Source organism: Thermobia domestica, chromosome 18 (assembly GCF_964235325.1).
Source record: "Thermobia domestica chromosome 18, izTheDome1.hap1.1, whole genome shotgun sequence".
Taxonomy (NCBI): domain Eukaryota; kingdom Metazoa; phylum Arthropoda; class Insecta; order Zygentoma; family Lepismatidae; genus Thermobia; species Thermobia domestica.
The window spans coordinates 47,464,168-47,480,721 of NC_137471.1; the positions used below are offsets into that span (position 1 = coordinate 47,464,168).

General features: G+C 36.1%; 1 protein-coding gene across 3 annotated transcripts in view; it reads left to right on the forward strand.

Moving 5' to 3' along the window:
• Nucleotides 1–16,554, forward strand: part of LOC145676131 (uncharacterized) — a 997,262-nt gene that overhangs the window by 663,177 nt on the left and 317,531 nt on the right. The window lies entirely within an intron of this gene.

Sequence of the window (16,554 nt, forward strand, 5' to 3'; positions counted from 1 at the left end):
AAATAATGGTCCGGGCTAGCCTTTTCCCCTTCACCAATTTATTATAAAATTTGTTAAATACAATTGTCTTTGATTACGAAGAGTAAAATAGTGTCTATCTTGTTATTGACCAAATGAGAGGAAATAGGTGTTTTGCTCGTTGCCCCTTCTCTCAAGGCAGTCTCCAAGGCACCTGCTGGTTCTGGTGAGTCTTAAAGGATAGCCCCCTCAGCCCAAGGCAGGTTCGCGAGGCTTGGTTGTAGTAAGGATCCCTAGTCCAGTGCGACCTAAGGTAAGGATAGGTGTACCCCTAGTCCAATGCGACCTCAGGGCAGGTGTTGGTTGGTTATTCAGTTGGTCGACTGATGCCAGGTCCCTCGGTGGTCGGGCTTTTATCTGTCCTCTTCGGATCCTTTCGTGAGGTCCGTTTTCTTTCGGCGTTCCTCGGTGTCTTCCGTGTCGGCTTCTCGTCTGCTACGCTGTTTACGATCAATAACACGTGTTGTGTTGACATGTGCTTTTGTCGTGATGTGGGGATTCTTAGTATATAGAAATCCCGTCTTTCTCTATGATTGAGAAAATATATATAAATTCCCTCATTCTCCATGATTGAGGAAATATATAGAAATTCGCTGTTTCTCCATGATTGAGGAAATATATAGAAATTCCCTCTTTTTCATGATTGAGAAAATATATAGAAATTTCCTCTTTTTCCATGATTGAGAAAATATATAGAAATTCCCTCTTTTCCATGATTGGGAAAATATATAGAAATTCCCTCATTTTCCATGATTGAGAAAATATATGAAAATTCCCTCTTTCTCCATGATTGAGGAAATCTATGAAAATTCCCTCTTTCTCCATGATTGAGGAAATATATAAAAATTTCCTCTTTTTCCATGATTGATAAAATATACAGAAATTCTATCTTTCTCCATGATTCAGAAAATATACAGAAATTCCCTCTTTCTCCATGATTGAGAAAATATATAGAAATTCCCTTCTTTTCCATGATTGAAAAAATATACAGAAATTCCCTCTATCTCCACGATTGAGAAAATATATAGAAATTCCTTCTTTTTCCGTGATTGAGGAAATATATAGAAATTCCCTCCTTCTGAATGATTGAGAAAATACATAGAAATTCCCTCTTTCTCCATAATTGAGTAAATATATAGAAATTCCCTCCTTTTCCATGATTTAGAAAAAATATAGAAATTTCCTCTTTCTGAATGATTGAGAAAATATATAGAAATTCCCTCTTTCTCCATGATTGAGAAAATATATAGAAATTCCCTCTTTCTCCATAATTAAGAAAATATGTAGAGATTCCTCTTTCTTCAATTAGAAGTTGAATTTGCAAAAACGTTGGGACAATTATACAGTTATTTTTAATAAGAAATTTATGTAACAATATTCATCTTCCTAATATAAGGGATTCGTAAAACACCCTAATTTTTATATAAATTTCAAATCCTCCTTTATTCCCATGTGTCACGCATTTAATCAAAGTATTATAATAAACACCAAGTTCGAGGTAGGTACTCACTATTTTCCAAAATTTATTTCAAAAGCTTAGCTGTTTTCCCGTAATGTAATCAGAAACAAAATCATTATAATTTTCGATCGTAGAGATGCCGTACGGTCCAAAAGTTTGAACATTCAATTGTGTACCACATTTGTACACATGCCATATCTTGGCGTACGACATTAGTCGAATGTTCCAAATAGAGATTTCCATTTTGTAACCGGGGCTCGTGCGGACGCAAGATCAGGTTTACTAATCTCAGCTAGCTTCATGCCAGCTCTAAGCTTGTAGTCATTCGAGCACAGGCTTGCTGTCCTCAATGGGATTCACGTTCGTCATAGGGTTCGCGCTTACTAAGAGCTCGGGCTCATTATTCTAAATGAGGCTCGTGCTCACTAATGCCAATTAGGCTCATGAAATCTGAGGATCATACTCGATCGAACTTGGAATTTTCTAGCCTCAATGAGAATCGCTCTAGCTCAACCTCGCTTTCATTAGCGTCATTGGAGTATTAACGGTTTGGGCTTACTCGTCTCAATGTGACTTTGCCACGATACCCACTTATAGGGAACCTACTCACTCGGGCTTGCTCTTAGTTATCAAGTTGGAGAAGTGTTTTGATATCTCGTCCTAAAAGCTTTAGTTTGATTTAAGTTGCTGAGAAAGAACTTTCACACAAGAGTCTCAGTGATAGAACCAACTTAGCACTACGAAAGTAAATGCAAATGTTGTAAGCCAGGCTTCTATAGTTGCTCCGATTCCACGTAATGTACGTTTGAAGTAGGTAACATATGCGTCAGAGTTCTTAGTTTGTTCCTCCATCTCTTCTTCTGCTTCATTATTTCCATCTCGTCCCATGTTTATACAAGATGTTTCAAAACAACGCCGATAACGTTTGGGAGGTGATTCCTGACACCAAGATAAGACAAAATGTATAAAATAGCCTAGGTGCACAAATTCTTCCTTTCGGAGTTATAGGCTGCCGAAAACACGAAAAAAATAAATTTAAAGGTCCACAGCTTCAAAACTATTGGACCTACCGTCGTCGGGTTAAGACTTCACTGAGGAACTAGTATGTACTCTATCTAAATATCCAAGTTTCAGAATCCTGCTGTACTTCCGCAACAATTTTTATAGAGGTAGTTGGTGAGTACTTCAAATTACGAGTATATGCCGATAGCCAAACTCCCTTTTTAAAAATTGTTGCCTGAGTACCTTAGAATTCTGAAACATGGATATTTGGCTACTGCACATATTAGTTCCTAAGTGAAGTCTTGACCCGACTACAGTAGGTCCCATAGTATGAGAGACCAAAGTTACGGGAGTTACGAAGTTTTAAAATTTTCAAACCATTTTGAAACACTATGACGGATCGGATTTGATATTTGTAATGAATTGACTAAATTTGGTTTTAATCCATTCGCTTTTACGGAAGTTACTGTATCCAGTATATACAAGAAATGGATTCTACTATTATAGAAATACATGAATATCGTGAGATCTCCGCAATAAATATATTAAAAATCCCAAACAAGCTTATTACAAACCAGAAATTATAAGGGGGTCTCGGGCAAGAGGATGTGATAAAATGGGGGTCGTGAGAAGAATTAGGTTGAGAACCATTGCCATCCATGTAGTCTAGGCTCTGTCCATAAGAGCTGTAGAAAAGTTGGGGATGACAGCAGATCTCTTCAGAACCTGTTAGAGGGTGATCCACTAATGAAAAAAATCGAAGGTAACACTTCCGGAACCGGGGCCTTCATTGTGAAATTCAATATTCAAAATGGCGCCCGCGCGCAAGTACCAAATTATATTTGAACTGAAATATCTTCTCGCAGAAACAAGTTAGAAACTTCGTTTTTGTACCAAATTAAAGATAATTGATAGTAGAAGTAAGAAAACTAGATATATTGTTTACATGTTGCCGTCACATTTAAAAATAACGGTTTTGGGCCAAAAATGAGTTTTTCTCGTTTCTCTTTTTTCATTCCATGACAAATAATTATGAAGTTATTAAAAATATGAAAACGTAGTCCAAACTAATTAAAGGAGCATAATCTTAGCTTTCTATCGTTACCAATATCTTTAGTAGATCTTAAAAATGACGGAGCTATTTAAATTTAAGTGGCGAAGGGTGTAGCGTTTTTCGGACTGTTTAATAAATTAGCGGAAAAACACTTACTACACGCAAATCTTTCAAAGCTATTACTTTTCAACAAATTAAAACAGTCCATTCATTTTATCGATAAATTAAAGGTAATAGTTTGCTGTGTCGTAGGAAATGAAATAATAATGTTATTGCATTTGTCAAATATTATTATTAACATGTTTATTCATATAATATGTAGCTAATGTTGCATACTCTAATGTGGACAGTGAAATAATAAAAATCCATAGTTGGCACCAATATCCTAGACAATGACTATTGAAAACCTGTTTGGCATCTCCCTATCCCAAGACACCTCTTCTACTGCATCCGTATTAGACGTAAATGCCTGCATCATTTGCCAGAATCGTGACAAATCTTCAAACATTGTCCTCATGCTATGATCATTCCACATGACCTTCTTGTCTGCACAGGAAAGTACATTTCTGGTGGTGGTTTGGAGTCTCTTTTCATAGAAAATTTTTGGGTGCAAAGTAACCGAGAGTATTCTAAAGGGAAATATCTACGTTAGGGCAGCGAGAGGTATGTTTATGATTGCAGATGTGTAAAGGGAAGGCTTTCCTGGAAGAAGAAGGTGAATATTATACGTCTGTCATCCAGCAATTCGTTGACACTATGACTATTATGAAAGAAAGACAAGCTTAACGTGCTCTTATCAGTCCATGGAGTTGGCCATTAATTCAGAAGAAATATTGAAGCTTTGCAGAACTTTTCAGAGAAACTCAGCTCAATCTCAGAGCAGTGCCACTGCCCTGAACAGTTTTTTACATCTTTTATTTCTGCTGAAAAGTCTTATAAGAGCTGACCGAGAAGGATACTGGCCGCTGCATCTGTATATTGTACTGCAGTTGCTTCCGGTATTCATGGCATTCAATCGAATCAATTTCCTGTGGTGCGTCCCTCTATCTTGAACTAATTAGAAATTTGGAGACTCAACACCCGGAAATAAATGCTCAGTTCATAAATGGCCACCTCGTAGTCAGAAGAACGAACAATGTATTTAGCGCAGTTGGTGCTGATATGATACTTGAACAGATTATAAATAGATCTAAGAAATCATAGGAAGGAATTATGGGTCAGACGCGCAGAAAGAATTATATTACGGAGTGGGAACTGTCGTACCACGAAGTTCTTTCGATATGCCAAACCTTCAGTCAGATTCTTGTTATATCACAAACAGACCATGAATTCCTTGGTAATGTACTTGTTGAAGTTCGTAACTCTGTTAACAGAATGGTAGAATTTTATGGAGCGCAGGGAAATCCCGTACAAAGTCCTGAGAAGTTGTACCATTTCATGTCGCATGAAGTTGTACCAGATTCTAATGCAGAAGAAATCCTGAACTACCTGGCACGTAGCCATGAAGCTTATGTGGCATTTCGAAACGAGCGATTTTTGTACAAAGCAACTCCTTTGTCGAAGATCATTCACAGACGAAAACTTCTACTGATTCATCAAGCAAATAAAGTAGTCTACTTTGTCTACTTTGCAAAAGTTGTTGGAACCGTCTGAGTACGTTTTCGAAGGACACTCATCAATGAATATAACAATTATTGCTGATGTTATGAACCAACTTTGTAAAACTCGCGTGAAAGGTTTAGCTGATTTGCTGATCCGTTTGATGTATTCTTCAGGAGCTGCAGCAAGTTCAAACACGCACCCGCAGGGATTTTATGTGACTATCTAATCACCTCGGTCAAAAATGCGGAAAGACAGCAAAGGGTAACCGCCTCACCTATACTACTAACTAATCTGTCATGGACACATTCCTACCGGTGCAAATGGAGAGATTTTGGACTTTCTCGGAAAACAAGATTGAAATCAAGATGTCTTAAAAGACTACCTCTGCACAAAAGCAAAGTTTATCTTCTCTGAAATGTATCTGACTGAATTACTGCTTGAAAATGGTGCAACTTCTGCTATATCTCTCACTGCCTCTTCAATTATTCCAAAAATTACATGAGTGTTTCATGTTGGGTGTCAGTAATTTTACATTATGCTCTGAAAAGAAACATGTAAATATTCTCTAAAGCACAGCTAAAGTCATATATTCGTAAAAATTTTGAAACTGTAGAAAACCTTACTTAAGTATTACTAGCTCTCACAAGCACACATGATATTACCATCAAATTAAAGTAAATTCTCATGACATCAAAGTCTGCAAAATAAAACAATATAATAATTACATTGGCTACATATGATATGAATAAACATGTTAATAATAATAGTTGACAAATGCAATAACATTATTATTTCATTTCTTACGACACAGCAAACTATTACCTTTAATTTATCGATAAAATGAATGGACTATTTTAATTTGTTGAAAAGTAATAGCTTTGAAAGATTTGCGCGTAGTAAGTGTTTTTCCGCTAATTTATTAAACAGTCCGAAAAACGCTACACCCTTCGCCACTTAAATTTAAATAGCTCCGTCATTTTTAAGATCTACTAAAGATATTGGTAACGATAGAAAGCTAAGATTATGCTCCTTTAATTAGTTTGGACTACGTTTTCATATTTTTAATAACTTCATAATTATTTGTCATGAAATGGAAAAAGAGAAACGAGAAAAACTAATTTTTGGCCCAAATAACCGTTATTTTTAAATGTGACGGCAACATGTAAACAATATATCTAGTTTTCTTACTTCTACTATCAATTATCTTTAATTTGGTACAGAAACGAAGTTTCTAGCTTGTTTCTGTGAGAAGATATTTCATTGGTACTTGCGCGCGGGCGCCATTTTGAATATTGAATTTCACAATGAAGACCCCGGTTCCGGAAGTGTTACCTTCGATTTTTTTCATTAATTGGTCACCCTCTAACAGGTTCTGAAGAGATCTGCTGTCATCCCCAACTTTTCTACAGCTCTTATGGACAGAGCCTGGATTAAATGGTTGTCTAATGGGTCACCCTCGCTGACCCGCCTCTTAGTGTACTAACACGGATTAGCGTGCAATCCTTATTTTATGTATTAGTTAAAATAGAATGAAATTTCTCTTTAAAGAACTTGCAATTCATTAAATTTCCACTGAACTTTCACGGTTGTGCTAATTAGAGCTTTAAGCTTTGGTATTTTCCTCTTTCGCTAATGAAACATGGAAGAACATACACACAAAAGAAAAAAGAACAAGAAGAAAAGCCGGAGAGAGAGAAACAGAAAGAAACAAAAGATAAACAAGTGAAGAAAACATTTTTAGCTAATTACATACCTGTGAAAGAATACAACAAACTTCTTTGTCAGTCGTGTGTATCCGTTCGCATACCCGGACTACATATACCTTATTCAGATATTTTCATTTCTTAAGTAGGCGTTTTTATTCGAATAGTTTAGATTCTCAAGTAAGCATTTAAGATGAAAAAATAAAATAAAGTTAAAAACATTTTCTTGAGAAGGTAAAGTACAATAGGTTATATTTCTAGAAATACTGCGAAGAATGTGGAATAAAAATAAACGTCAAAGGAATATATGTCAGCCATATAAGTTCGAGGTATAGGAAAGTGGGGAACCAGTGATAAATAGTTCTAAGTACCCACGTAATATTATTAGAGAAGATCTCGAAAACGAGCGCAAAAATAAAAGAAAAATTGCAATGAAAGAAAAATAAGTCCTTAACGGTGTTGAATAGTGTCATACAGTGTGAATACGAGTGTTCTACTCCCTTAGTTATAGTGTTAATTATGGTAGAAGTCTGTACACAGTTACCTTAAAGTTTTAACAGTCTTAACAGTCATAAACATCGGTATGATCACCATCCATGTCGTGACACAGCTGAATTCTGCGCCAAGTTGGTCGACCGCCTCGGAGAAGGTCTTTCACACTGCCCGTAGCAAATGCACGTATTTCCCACCCCAACATTGGGCTTTTCTTGGTGGATTAATACAAAAGCGGTCTGTAAATTTCGCTTTAACACTTTCCATGATGTCACCTGTGTAACGCCTTTCGCGAAGGCAAACCCCAACAACTAATCTTTGTTCAATGCTATACGGATTGATCACATATTGTTGATTACTCCAACTTCACTGCAAATAACTGTTACCAAGCAGAAAACAACAGAAAACAAATGAACATGGATAGCAATGTTGCCAGACAATGCCAAGCAATGTTACCAAACGAATGTGGGTAAAACCTAAAACTATCGGAAAACACCAATTAGAAGTACGCCCACTTCTGGACCACGCTATATATATATATATATATATATATATATATATATATATATATTATCCCATTGATTTGCATGGGCAATTAATTTTCAATTTCCTTTGAAATATTGAAAATTTAATGGATTGATTTAACTGATTACTTCTTCATATTTATTTTATTGTCCGTAAAATAAAAAATAAATATTCGTAAAAAAATAAATAATGGCTATATACAAATTTGAATATCTAAATAATCAGATTTAATTGAAGTAATATCACATTTATAAATGGCACATTGGATGAAAGCAAGGGATATTTAGCTAGACTTTTGGAAAAGAAATAAGCAGTGGCGGATCTAGAAGGCAAAATCTGGGGGGACAGCCAGCCCAAACCATGATAGGTATATATGAGTTTTTTTTTAACTTTCAAAAATATGTAAATAATATCTTAAATTATTTTTGTCACTCAAAAACTGGGGAGCCTAGTCCCCCACGGCCCTGGGCTAGATCCGCCACTGGAAATAAGCAAAAATTACGTTAATTAAAATTTCATTTCATTTCAAAAACAACAGAACACCGTTAAGAAAAGTACAATAATTCGTAATATAACTTGAGACTTTAATTTTTAAAAAAAATACTAAATCATTCATCACAATTTTCCAAATGGAATATTGCACACGTATTTGTATTATTTATTTAGTTGTGAACACATATTTCTCGCTATTACCGGCAACTTTTGGCCTTAAGAGCCTGACATATTAAATAGTACAAAATTTACCATTTTTCTTTCGCTTGTTTTTCATAAGTGAAAGGAAATAATGAAGTGCAACTTAGCTCGTAGATAATGTTATTCTATAACAGAAAATATGAATCTGAAGAATATTCAGTATTGCCATCTACAGAAATTAGTGTTGCCAGAATAACATTTTCCCCAAAAGCTAAGTTAAGGAAGCGAGTAGAGGAACGAACTCAACTGTATTTGATTACGTATTATGTTGTTTTGGTATCTTGTGCACTACCTTTTAAATAACATTATTGTTTAATTTTAATTTTAATAACTGTACGCTTAAACTATTTTGTTTATTACAAAATTAAATACAACTGTTATTTAAAAAGTGGTTCAGAGGATACCAAAACAACATGATACGTAAACAAATGCAGTTCGTTCCTCTAGTCGCTGCCTTAACTTAGACTTGGGGAAAATGTTATTCTGGCAACACTGAAAATTTCTCAGGTTCATATTTTCTGTTGTAGAATGACATTATCTGCGATTGTAGTAAGTTGCATTTCATTATCTCCTTTTACTTATGAAAACAAGCAAAAAAAATTGGTAAATTTTGTATTATTTTTAGTATGTCAGGCTATTAATTCTGTCAGTTATGACGGATGACGTCTCTCAAGGTAGAGGTCTGCACAGGCCGCAATTTTTAGCCCGAATCATCAAATGAGCCCGTGTGATAATCAAATGAGCCCGAAATAAGCCCAAATTACAGAAACTTAATAAGTAACGTAAAATTGTATTTTTATTTACAGCAATTAGGGGTTTAATTTTGCAGTTGTGCTTTAAAAGTTCTCCAGAAACAACGGCGCAGGCCCGAAAAGGCCCGAGAAATATGGTTGTATATTTAAAAATTCACGGCCCAAACCCGGCCCGGGCCCGAGTTGATGTACGCTTTGTAAAGTCCGAGCCTGTGCAAACCTTTACCTCAAGAAGCACACTTTACGGGAAACTGTGAAAAAAGGAAGGAATGGGGAAAGAAGAAAGAGGTCTAGGACCTGTATGTGATGTACTTCTTTACATTTGCCTCGTGTGAATGAACAAAACCCAGAAAATAAACTCACTCATACTGGTTGACCTTTTTTTTTTTTAAAAAAAAAAAAAGGCTGTTTCACCTTTCCGAACAAGTGTTCCCATCGGAAATTGAACCCGAGATTATGTATTGTAATAATTACCTATAATGTAGACATTACAGAAAATCAACAACAACAACAACAAAAAAAAAAAAACGACTAATTGTCTTGAAAATCTAAGCCCGAAAGTAAAAATACATAAGGAAAGAGTGGTTAGATACTGGAAGTGAACGTACTTCTAGCATCGTGGTGTACAGAATGAATTGTATCATAACTTATAGTCAAGAGTATTCAGACGAGCTAAACGGGCACGACGTAAAAATTAGATGAACTAACGTCGACGTTGCCGATTTTAAATTTAATTACAATACCTACTATAGTAGGAAATCAATATTAAATCATCTACATTCGAAAATTACTAAACCAATTACATATACTTGAAAATGACAGAGAATTTTCAATTAGAACATTATTTCTTTAGTAAATTATTCAATCAACAAAATCAACAATCTCAGAGAATTGTTACCGAGAATTCCATTTCCTTAATAAATTGCTTAATCAACTGAGCCCGGCTATTACAGAGAACCTTAAACATTGAATATAGTTCTCCCTGTAAATTATGAAATCGACTAACCTCTATGGCAGAGAATGTGCTAACATGAATAGCATTTGTTTAGTGAATTCCAAACTTTTATTTTTAGTTTATGATTTTTATACACGTGTAAGTTATGAATAGGTAGAAACAGTATTCACAATGCTTAGTGTAGTTTGAATGGAAGATTGGATATTAAATTTAGAAAGGAAATACGAGGGGGTATCGTAAAGTTTTAATTATCATCAGGAAGTTATTAAGATAAGACGATGAAATTTTGTCAGTGTTACGTTTGGTTCTTATATGCACGATGTTAAGGAAATTAGCTCCTAATGATTATTTATTTTTTACAGATTGTGCCAAAAGTGACCAAAATGCGAGATGGATAAGATTGAGGCTCGCAGTGTGATAAAGTTCCTGCATTTGAAGGATAATAATACCAGACAAATTCATTTTGGTCTCCGGATCATATTGATATATCCACGTTTCATCCATGATTACCAGACGCCCGAAAAAAAAAACTCTTTATCCTTTTCTATCAGCGTCAACATCTGTTGGAAATGGTCATGCCGTGCTTGCTTTTGAAAAGGTGTCAGCAAACGAGGAACCCAGTGCATAGGTATTTTAGACATGTGAGGTTTCGTCATGAATAATGTTCCACACACTACCATAACTGAGATCAGTCTCATTCATAATCGTTTGGATGGTTACACGTCTGTCTTCGAGGATTAAACATTCCACTTTCTTCACGGTGGCCGCATCGTCCGTCAGGGATGATCTGCCATGTCTTGGATCGTCTGTCAGGGACATTATGACTAGTTTGGAATTTCCTTTTTCGTTTTACAATGGTGTCATAAGATGGACAATCATTGCCATACACAGCCTTCATCTCATCATGAATTTGTCTGACATTATTGCCCTTCAAATGCAGGAACTTTATCACACTGCGAGTCTCAATCTTATACATCTTGCACTTTGGTCACTTTTGACACACCCTGTAAAAATAACAATCATTAGGAGCTAATTACCTTCACATCATGCACATAAGAACTAAACATAACACTGACAAAATATCATCATTATATCTTAATAACTTCCTGATGATAATTAAAACTTTATGATGCCCCCTCGTATTTTTTAAAATTTAATATCCAAGCTTCCATCCAAACTACACTAAGTATTGTGAATATTGTTTCCACCTATTCATAACTTATAAAAACATACAACTAAAACCAAATGTTTGGAATTCAGTACACAATCTCGGGTTCAATTTTCGATGCGAACACTTGTTGGGGAAGGTGAAACAACGTTTCTTTTAAAGATCAGCCATTATGAGTGAGTTTATTTTCTGGGTTTTGTTCATTCACACGAGGCAAATGTGAAGAAGTACCTCACATACAGGTCCTAGACCGCTTTCTTCTTTCTTCATTCCTTCCTTTCTTCTCCGTTTCCCGTAAAGTGTGCTTCTTCGGGCTAGAGCTTTTCAAAGCATATATCACCTCTGGCCCTAGCCGCGCTTGGGCCGTGAATTTTTAAATATACAACCATATTTGTCATCATATCTTAATAACTTCCTGATCATAATTATAACTTTACGATACTCCCTATTATGTCATTATATAGAAATTGTTACCTAGCGTAGTCGTTAGCGTTCTCGCCTTTGGTGCGAGCGGTACCGGGTTCGATTCCCGATAGGAAAACTCGGTCGAAAATGTCACAGCTTTTTGAGACCAGCCATCCTGAGTGGGGCTTTTGCTGGGTTTTCCTCATTCACACTACGCAAATGCCGGGGTGGCATCTTAACATACAGGTTTTAAGCTGCTTCCTTTCTTCTTTCTTTTCCCCTTTCACAGATACTGTGCTCACCGAGGGACGTCATCCATTACATGTGCCCGTACATATGTACAATATACATAAATAATTTATATATAAATTACTTGCAAAAAATAAATTAAACTTTCCATAAATACGTAACAATACGTATACATAATTGGACGTTTCTTTTAGAGTTCTGTTTTTGTAGTCGCACAGTGAAAGTAATTCTTTTGTCCCTTAACTGTATTGTGTTTCTGTTATTGATTTAACATTTTGTTGTATTCGAAACCAGACGAGGCTTTTCCTCCGCCTGAGTGGTCATCAGACGGACGACCAGCGACAAACAAACTTCTCTGTTGTTGACATCGAGAAACAAAGTGACTGAGGTTTACTGATCCTTCCGTAACAACTTGAAAAAGGAAAAACTATTTATTACTGTGTTGAGCAAAAAACTGTTTCAAAAGTTCGATGTTCTATCTCAGCGTTAATTATGATTAATGAGTCAGTACGATCTTATGAACTGGCAAAATATGAACAAAGGTTTACCCATAATAATAATAATAATAATAATAATAATAATAATAATAATAATAATAATAATAATAAAGCAATATATGAAATGCTTCTTTGCAATTTTATGCAATGTTTCTATAAATATTATTATTATTATTATTATTATTATTAGTAGTAGTAGTAGTAGTAGTAGTAGTAGTAGTAGTAGTAGTAGTAGTAGTAGTAGTAGCATAAAATCTTTAGTTTACCGAGTCATTTATTTGACCTTTTATACCACGTGAGACGGTTGATTAATGAAACTAAATAATTATGAAAGGATTGGTGGAATGCGAATGTGGTAAGAAATGGGAAAACCTCGAGAAAATCTACGGGCACGATGTTGTCCAACACAAATTCACTTGGTTTAGTGCGAGCCAAGGACCACTAGCACCAAGATGCGTTCTTCCACTGATCCATTGCGTCACACCAGTAGTAGTAGTAGTATTAGTAGTAGTAGTAGTATTAGTATTAGTAGTAGTAGTAGTAGTAGTAGTAGTACTAGTAGTAGTAGTATTAGTAGTAGTAGTGGTAGTAGTAGTAGTAGTACTAGTAGTAGTAGTAGTAGTATTAGTAGTAGTAGTAGTAGTACTAGTAGTAGTAGTAGTAGTATTAGTAGTAGTAGTAGTAGTAGTAGTAGTAGTAGTAGTAGTAGCAGGGCCAGATTAACCCATCTGAAGACACAGGGCTAGAAAAAAATGCGTGGTCTCTGCTGACTTCGCCTAGTACATTTCTGTCAAAGTATAGTAGGAACGTTAAGGGAATACACGTACTTCGACATCAATCACGCCATGCATTAGATGATACAGTGTATTTTAACTTCCAAATTAAGACGGTGGATGTAACAAAACGAAGAAATTTGTTTCATATTTTTGGTTATATTTTATTTTATGATAATGATTTATCTTGTATGATACTTTTCAGACAGCCAGTTGAGATTTTGATCAGAGTGGAGGCCACCATTCACCATGAGGCCGAGGTCTACAACCCCCCTAAGCCCTCCTTAATCTGGCCCTGAGTGGTAGTAGTAGTAAATTTCATGATAATATCCTTTAGGCTACACGAGATTATAAGAAATTAATAATGATAATAAAAGGCAGTCTGGAGGACAAAACATAACGCACGTCCAAGGAAAGATATTCCTCTCGCTAGAGTCATACCTCAAATCACTCAGCCATAAAAGCTTGCAACTATACAAATAACCAAGAAAGTTCTGTCGCTTTTTCGCCCACCACCTTCGAACATCGATATGTCACCTAAGACGTACCTGGAAGATCAAAAATAGTCCCCATCAGCATAGACGACCTTCTGTCAACCTTGTGGAAGGCCATGGTCGAAATTGGTGGACAATGAAGCGAAGAAGATATCAAGTGCATTTTACACCTCTACTAGGGATTTGAGCTGGCGTCTTCTAAGGCGATTGTCCAAGAAATGGAACAGGTGATAATCGGACGGTGCAATGTCCGGGGAGTATGACAGATGGATTAGTGTTTCCCATCCACGGTGTAGAATGGGGAGAATGGTGTCCTGTGTCGTCCTAGCCACGTGAAGCTTAGCGTTTCCAGTAACACGAGGGCCCCTTTGCGATTCAAAAGTAGTGGCTTCATAATTTTGAGTTTTCCTTGAACACGGCTCAACTGCTGACAGTACACAGTTGCATTGATACTCTGACCAGCTGGTTGCAGTTCTCGATGCACGGTGCCGCGAGAAATCCACCAAATACTCAGGAGTATCTCCTTCTAGTAAAGTGTTGATTTGTTTTGGAACCGGTTCGTGAGATGCTAGCCAATAATGACAGCTCGCCGTAGAGTTTCGTACAGGACCCACTTCTTATCGCATGTCATTATCTTGTCCTTCTGGCACAGAGTCAAATTATGGGACCCATCGACCCAACTTGTAGTGGTTCTCAAGTAATGTAGGTGTTGCCGAATGGTTTCTCCACTCACACTGAGTTGTAGTTCCAGTTCCTCATATATCTTGCCACTGTTCGCCTCAATTGGTACCTGAAGATCTTTATTTTGTACATGTGTTTGTTTTCTGGCACGTGGTGCGTCTTTGAGTGTTTCCTCATCGCCCTTAAACTTGTTAAAACACCGCTGCACTATCTGCGTAGTCACGACACCCTGCCCAAAGGCCTAACATATCTTCCGCCCCGCTGCAGCGGTGTTTGACCCCAGTTTGAACTTGTACAGCATACACGCCCTTATGTGGAGGTCCCATGTTCACTCTGTCCTTACGAGAGTTCACAGTGTAACTGAACTGCTACAACCAGATAGTATGTTGGATATACCCACACCAAAAACTAACCTTCGCCGTTAACTCCAAGAACACAGACCTCCACAAAAAGCGACAGAACTTTCTTGGTTACCTTTATAGTAGTAGTAGTAGTAGTAGTACCACTAATAATAATAATAATAATAATAATAATAATAATAATAATAATAATAATAATAATAATAATAATAATAATAATAATAATATAAATTAAAGTGAAATAAAATCTTTAACATTTTATGAATTTTGCCCTTTATACTGCATGAGACGAATTATTAATGAAAGTTAATGTTTGAGTTGGTTTTGAGTTTAAAATCCCGTTCAGCAGCGAGGCTATATGAGACGTGGATCTGCTGATTAATGTGAAATCCGAACCACATGAGCTAACGCTGGGAATCGAGCATAAAAAAGTGAATGATTATCAAAGAATGTGGAAATTGAATGTGCTAGGAAAACTTTGAAAAAACCTACGAACACGATGTTGTCCGACACAAACTCGTTTGGCTTTGGTGCGAGCCAGGGACTACTGGCGCCAGAGATGAGCGCTATTCAACCGAGCCACTGTGTCACCCCAGTAGTAATAGTAGTAATGTTAAATTTCATGATATTGTATTTTAGACAAGACGAGATTACGAGAAATAAAGATAATAAAAGGCAGACGAGAAACAAATAAAGATATTTTTTTAAGAATAATGAAATGAAATATTTAAGTTGTACGTCTCATGATTATGCCAGCTAGGCTAAAGTAGACGCTGATGGCGAGAAATGAATGAAATAGTAGAATGAAGAAAGTGGGAGGAAACAAGAGAACCCCGAGAAAACTCATACACACATGTTGTTTGTCCACCACAAATTTCATTTGGTGCGGGCTGGGATTGAACTGAGGACCCCATTCACCAAAGGTGAATGCTCTACCACTGAGCCACCGCGGCCCCAAAAAGATAATAAAAGGCAGGCAAGAAACAAAGATAATAAAAGGCAGAGTGAAGTCAAAACATGAATGCCCAACAAGAAGTCCTGCTATCGCAAGATTCAAAAGTTTACAATTTTTGCATTTTTTTTTAACTATGAAAGAAAATCAGATGGACCACCAACACTTACAAAGGTACACTCATGTCCAAAATTATTGTCGCATGTCTATAAATATGTTGTTGTAGGAATATAATTTGATAACGAATTTGCCCGGTATTTCTTATAATGTTAGTATATGTATAATCGGCAAAGACATGTATGTGGCCAATTTTATGTTAAAAGAGCAGTAAATAAGAACAATAAAACGAAAATAAAACTTTCTTGTCCATTTAGCAACATTTTGTTTTACACATTATATTTTTTGTATTTATAATTCTTTTCCTATAAAATTTACCACAAATACATTTCCCGATTATACATAGAGTAACAGTATTAAAAGTACCCTGCAAAATAATTGTCAAATTATATTTCCACAAGACAGTTATAGATATGCGACAATCATTTTGGACATGAGTGTACATACCTCGGTCCTACACTATCGTATATATTTTTTTAAATTTGGCAATTTAAAATGTATGGGTTGGTCCTATGTACCCTTCCCAAATATTGAAGTGAGCCAACATCCCATTGTCAAAATTTAGATAGGGTGATCCTATGTATGCCTAGGCCATTAACCTTCG